Here is a 7,512-nt window from a genome sequence, read left to right on the forward strand (position 1 = left end):
TGTGCATGGCGCGCACATCTAAGCGTGCACGGCGCGCACGTTAGCTGGCAGCAGCTGGAAACCTTTTTCACATGGGATCCGATTTTGATTGATTCACTTTTGACTTTAGGTGCTTAGTGGGTTGCTTTACACCACCAATTAAGGCTGTGATCATGTCATTAATAGGTGTAAAGCTTGACTAGTTGGCTAATGAAGATTCCTTATTAGTTTCATAGTGTTCTTGTTCTCCTATAAGTAGAGCTCATTGTATCATATTGTAACACACCACAAATATTCAGTAAATACATTCTCTAGTTGGCCCGTGGAGTAAAGCAATCACAACGATTGCATATAACCACGTTATCTCCTGTGTCGATTTACATTTCTTGCATTTATAATCTTTCGTTCATTAAGTGGGTTAGTAATCTTGTTGAATTACTATCGGTGAGTGATCTTGTTGAATCACTTGCGTTGTTAGTAGTGGGTCCTAATATCCTAACACTTACGTTTGAAATTTTTATCAACTTTGGCAGCGAGCTTGTTCTTACCAACTGATACACGCAGCTTTCCAAAAATTATACCGTATCCTTCTCCTAGTCCATCACCCAATGAGCTTTCTTCAGGTACTCAAAACAGCATTCTGTTCGCCAGTTTATGCATGTCCGTCATACCATATCTCTCCTTCATCTTCCTAAGCCGACGACCACCTCTTTTCTTCTTAGGTTCGGAATTAGGTATGAGGTGTCATTTTCATTGCCAGGGGTTGCTTTGCAGGATGTGGCTCTTGCCACTTTTTAATCTTGTTACAAATTTATTCGCGATATTTTCTTCCTGTGCTTCCCGATGGATCACCTCTTTCTAAATCTACACGTGCTGCAAGTGTCGATTTTGCCGCCAAAACCCGGCAAACACGTTTTTTTAGACTAGGAGGCGTAGACTGAATAACCTCCGTTTATTCAAGGTAACCAACACGAAACTGAGACATGTTTACTAGAGACGATAAACCTCCAGCTGTCACCATCAGTTTTGCAGCAACTGCACTACCAACAATGGCAGAATGATTGGGTGCAATGTACCCCATTCTACTTTCAAAAAATTTAGAAACCTTCTTCAGGAAGTGGTTTACCAATGGTAGTTGATGCTATAACAGATATAACCATAATAGTAGCCGAAGGTAACAGCCCTTGAAGATCTACAAGGGTTAAGTCGACTTCATTACCGATCTTCTTCACCACACGTGCATAATCAATTGGGTGGCGCACAATAGACTCAAGCTCAGGAAACTTGGGGCGGTACTTATCACGAATGAAATTATGGATAATAATAATCTCGTTTTCTATTAAAATAGACAATTCATTACATTCCGCAATCAGCTGGTTCTCTGTATCTGACCCCTTATTAAGAGCATTCTGAATTTTCTTCATGATATCGGTATATCTCTGTGTCTTTTGTAACTTTGAGACACTATCATCATCGTAATTGATCATAGCTTCAATATCAGCTGCCAAATCTCCACTAACATCATCATCATCTTCCATGACGTCCAAGTTTTCGTTATTATTGTCGGAAAGATCCTCAAGATCTGCTAGAAACGAATCTTCTAGATTTGCCATTTATATGAGTAAACCCAAAATAATATATGTATTCTATTCTTTGTCCAAACGAAAAACCAAATTCATTGGTTTACGTAAATTACGTTTGTTTCCGTATGCGGCAGAAAGAAAGGAAAGTTAGGGTTTTTAATTTTTTGCGCGTATCAGAAAACAAGAATTATGCAAACATATATACGAGTACGGAGTATTATGTTAACCGATTCCAAAGTCGGTGGGTTATAGGCGTTTCTAAAAGAAAAGAAGCAAGATATAATGGAATACAATTTAATTACAACTCAATTCCTTATGATGTCCATGAAGCAATTATATTTTGTAAAATACTATTCTAAAACAAACCCATCTAATTTGATTAAATTATAATCCAATTATAATTTGTAAAAATACATACATACATGAATTAATTTAATTAATATACTAAATACTAATTAATTAAGATGTGTTTCTATGTAGAACAACCACTTAACCTCTTCATCTAGCCCAAGAAGGATTAACCCAAGCCCATTACATGGAAAGCTTGCCAAGAAGGAATCAGGCTCAGATCAATTAGTTAGTTATTCGGCTTGTGAGGGAACACTCCGTAATATATAGTCGCTGTGACAGAGAGAGTCATGGTGTGCGTTTTGTAGTCTGTTAGACTTAGGGGCAAGAAGCTTATCCTCAACTGATTTTGTAAATAATTGAATATAATATCTTTATCATTCCATTGTTCTTCATTATTATTCAATCACTGTTATATACAATCTGCTGCTGCTATTTTGTTTCCTATCAGCCATTTGTTCTTTTGTTTCTATTTTTCTTGTCATATTCATTTGGTTATTTATATGATCTATAAAACAAGGATCATCAACTTGTTTATTGTATCATGAATACGTGGTCAACTTCAAGTACATTACGTTGTAACAAACATGAGTGCGACAAAAATCACAAAAAAAATATAGTGAAAATAACACTTTGTTCTACATTCACATTCAGATAGGCTACAGACTTTGTTTTTACTTGTGTCCTGGCAAGTACTCTGCTGACACGCTCACACGTATACGACTTGCCTTACAAAATTAATGAAGAAAACAAGAGAAAAAAGCCATAGGTTAATTCGACAACCAGCCTAAGATATCATATCTAATATAATTAGTGAAAAAATTAGGTATAAGTAGTTAAAATAATCTATGAGTCATTGTTTGAATTTAGAATGACCAAAAAAGACAACAGTTATAGTTACCAGCTGGCCTATATGAAACCAAAAAGTACTTCTAATATACTTAAAACCAATATCTATCAAGATACAATTTTATCCAATTAAAATGCTTACAACAAAGAGAATCATTTATGTATAGACCCTTTTCTTGTAAACTCCAGTACTGCTTTTTTGACAATAATCAATACATCCAAGAAATACAAATAACTATAAGACTGATATCCTTCAATTTTTGTAAGCTTTTCACTTTGAAAACAATAAAAATAAGAATAAGAATGGGAGTTTCAACAATAGAAAAAGGTGTGCTTAAATTGGTGCATCCCGGTAGGCACGTGGAGTATCATCGAAGATCAATAACAGCTGCTGAAATCATGAAGAATGTGACGCCCCGTACAAAATCAACGTGTACGGATCATCAACAACAGGATCATTACACGGTTATAACTCTATATGCTGTTTAAAAACAAGTTTTGCATTCATGAAAAGATAACGTCTTTACCAACGTCAAATGTTTTACAAAAGATAACGTGCTTCTACGAATAGAAAGTATTAACATAAGTACGTGACACAAAGGTCATTACAAAGCCATTGTTCAAATGTAACATAAGTTGTGAATGCAAAGTAAAAGTTTCATGATTGAGACATCTCTAAACAATGCAGCGGAAGTCTAACACATCGAGTCTGTAACAGCAAGACTATAACAGCAAGACTATAACAGCAAGTCTAACAGCGGAAGCAACAACGTCTAAGCTTAAATGTCCCGTTCTTATTGATTAAAAACGTTCCATATTAATTGATTTCGTTGCGAGGTTTTGACCTCTATATGAGACGTTTTTCAAAGACTGCATTCATTTTAAAACAAACCATAACCTTTATTTCATCAATAAAGGTTTAAAAAGCTTTACGTAGATTATCAAATATTGATAATCTAAAATATCCTGTTTACACACGACCATTACATAATGGTTTACAATACAAATATGTTACAACAAAATAAGTTTCTTGAATGCAGTTTTTACACAATATCATACAAGCATGGACTCCAAATCTCGTCCTTATTTAAGTATGCGACAGCGGAAGCTCTTAATAATCACCTGAGAATAAACATGCTTAAAACGTCAACAAAAATGTTGGTGAGTTATAGGTTTAACCTATATATATATATCAAATCATAATAATAGACCACAAGATTTCATATTTCAATACACATCCCATACATAGAGATAAAAGTCATTCATATGGTGAACACCTGGTAACCGACATTAACAAGATGCATATATAAGAATATCCCCATCATTCCGGGACACCCTTCGGATATGATATAAATTTCGAAGTACTAAAGCATCCGGTACTTTGGATGGGGTTTGTTAGGCCCAATAGATCTATCTTTAGGATTCGCGTCAATTAGGGTGTCTGTTCCCTAATTCTTAGATTACCAGACTTAATAAAAAGGGGCATATTCGATTTCGATAATTCAACCATAGAATGTAGTTTCACGTACTTGTGTCTATTTTGTAAATCATTTATAAAACCTGCATGTATTCTCATCCCAAAAATATTAGATTTTAAAAGTGGGACTATAACTCACTTTCACAGATTTTTACTTCGTCGGGAAGTAAGACTTGGCCACTGGTTGATTCACGAACCTATAACAATATATACATGTATATCAAAGTATGTTCAAAATATATTTACAACACTTTTAATATATTTTGATGTTTTAAGTTTATTAAGTCAGCTGTCCTCGTTAGTAACCTACAACTAGTTGTTCACAGTTAGATGTACAGAAATAAATCGATAAATATTATCTTGAATCAATCCACGACCCAGTGTATACGTATCTCAGTATTGATCACAACTCAAACTATATATATTTTGGAATCAACCTCAACCCTGTATAGCTAACTCCAACATTCACATATAGAGTGTCTATGGTTGTTCCGAAATATATATAGATGTGTCGACATGATAGGTCGAAACATTGTATACGTGTCTATGGTATCTCAATATTACATAATATACAATACAAGTTAATTAAGTTATGGTTGGAATAGATTTGTTACCAATTTTCACGTAGCTAAAATGAGAAAAATTATCCAATCTTATTTTACCCATAACTTCTTCATTTTAAATCCGTTTTGAGTGAATCAAATTGCTATGGTTTCATATTGAACTCTATTTTATGAATCTAAACAGAAAAAGTATAGGTTTATAGTCGGAAAAATAAGTTACAAGTCATTTTTGTAAAGGTAGTCATTTCAGTCGAAAGAACGACGTCTAGATGACCATTTTAGAAAACATACTTCCACTTTGAGTTTAACCATAATTTTTGGATATAGTTTCATGTTCATAATAAAAATCATTTTCTCAGAATAACAACTTTTAAATCAAAGTTTAACATAGTTTTTAATTAACTAACCCAAAACAGCCCGCGGTGTTACTACGATGGCGTAAATCAGGTTTTACGGTGTTTTTCGTGTTTCCAGGTTTTAAATCATTAAGTTAGCATATCATATAGATATAGAACATGTGTTTAGTTGATTTTAAAAGTCAAGTTAGAAGGATTAACTTTTGTTTGCGAACAAGTTTAGAATTAACTAAACTATGTTCTAGTGATTACAAGTTTAAACCTTCGAATAAGATAGCTTTATATGTATGAATCGAATGATGTTATGAACATCATTACTACCTTAAGTTCCTTGGATAAACCTACTGAAAAAGAGAAAAATGGATCTAGCTTCAATGGATCCTTGGATGGCTCGAAGTTCTTGAAGCAGAATCATGACACGAAAACAAGTTCAAGTAAGATCATCACTTGAAATAAGATTGTTATAGTTATAGAAATTGAACCAAAGTTTGAATATGATTATTACCTTGTATTAGAATGATAACCTACTGTAAGAAACAAAGATTTCTTGAGGTTGGATGATCACCTTACAAGATTGGAAGTGAGCTAGCAAACTTGAAAGTATTCTTGATTTTATGAAACTAGAACTTTTGGAATTTATGAAGAACACTTAGAACTTGAAGATAGAACTTGAGAGAGATCAATTAGATGAAGAAAATTGAAGAATTAAAGTGTTTGTAGGTGTTTTTGGTCGTTGGTGTATGGATTAGATATATAAAGGATATGTAATTTTGTTTTCATGTAAATAAGTCATGAATGATTACTCATATTTTTGTAATTTTATGAGATATTTCATGCTAGTTGCCAAATGATGGTTCCCACATGTGTTAGGTGACTCACATGGGCTGCTAAGAGCTGATAATTGGAATGTATATACCAATAGCACATACATCTAAAAGCTGTGTATTGTACGAGTACAAATACGGGTGCATACGAGTAGAATTGTTGATGAAACTGAACGAGGATGTATTTGTAAACATTTTTGTTAAGTAGAAGTATTTTGATAAGTGTATTGAAGTCTTTCAAAAGTGTATAAATACATATTAAAACACTACATGTATATACATTTTAACTGAGTCGTTAAGTCATCGTTAGTCGTTACATGTAAGTGTTGTTTTGAAACCTTTAGGTTAACGATCTTGTTAAATGTTGTTAACCCAATGTTTATAATATCAAATGAGATTTTAAATTATTATATTATCATGATATTATCATGTATGAATATCTCTTAATATGATATATATACATTAAATGTCTTTACAACGATAATCGTTACATATATGTCTCGTTTAAAAATCATTAAGTTAGTAGTCTTGTTTTTACATATGTAGTTCATTGTTAATATACTTAATGATATATTTACTTATCATAGTATCATGTTAACTATATATATATATCCATATATATGTCATCATATAGTTTTTACAAGTTTTAACGTTCGTGAATCACCGGTCAACTTGGGTGGTCAATTGTCTATATGAAACATATTTCAATTAATCAAGTCTTAACAAGTTTGATTGCTTAACATGTTGGAAACATTTAATCATGTAAATATCAATCTCAATTAATATATATAAACATGGAAAAGTTCGGGTCACTACAGTACCTACCCGTTAAATAAATTTCGTCCCGAAATTTTAAGCTGTTGAAGGTGTTGACGAATCTTCTGGAAATAGATGCGGGTATTTCTTCTTCATCTGATCTTCACGCTCCCAGGTGAACTCGGGTCCTCTACGAGCATTCTATCGAACCTTAACAATTGGTATCTTGTTTTGCTTAAGTCTTTTAACCTCACGATCCATTATTTCGACGGGTTCTTCGATGAATTGAAGTTTTTCGTTGATTTGGATTTCATCTAACGGAATAGTGAGATCTTCTTTAGCAAAACATTTCTTCAAATTCGAGACGTGGAAAGTGTTATGTACAGCCGCGAGTTGTTGAGGTAACTCTAGTCGGTAAGCTACTGGTCCTACACGATCAATAATCTTGAATGGTCCAATATACCTTGGATTTAATTTCCCTCGTTTACCAAATCGAACAACGCCTTTCCAAGGTGCAACTTTAAGCATGACCATCTCTCCAATTTCAAATTCTATATCTTTTCTTTTAATGTCAGCGTAGCTCTTTTGTCGACTTTGGGCGGTTTTCAACCGTTGTTGAATTTGGATGATCTTCTCGATAGTTTCTTGTATAATCTCCGGACCCGTAATCTGTCTATCCCCCACTTCACTCTAACAAATCAGAGACCTGCACTTTCTACCATAAAGTGCTTCAAACGGCGCCATCTCAATGCTTGAATGGTAGCTGTTGTTGTAGGA

At 33.6% G+C, this 7,512-nt stretch overlaps 1 pseudogene; it reads right to left on the reverse strand.

Annotated features, from left to right (window-relative positions):
- Nucleotides 1–474: 474 nt before the first annotated feature.
- Nucleotides 475–1,592, reverse strand: LOC139902485 (U4/U6 small nuclear ribonucleoprotein Prp31 homolog; annotated as a pseudogene).
- Nucleotides 1,593–7,512: the final 5,920 nt, after the last annotated feature.

The sequence above is a fragment of the Rutidosis leptorrhynchoides genome, chromosome 3 (genome assembly GCF_046630445.1).
Source record: "Rutidosis leptorrhynchoides isolate AG116_Rl617_1_P2 chromosome 3, CSIRO_AGI_Rlap_v1, whole genome shotgun sequence".
In the NCBI taxonomy this organism is placed as follows: Eukaryota; Viridiplantae; Streptophyta; class Magnoliopsida; order Asterales; family Asteraceae; genus Rutidosis; species Rutidosis leptorrhynchoides.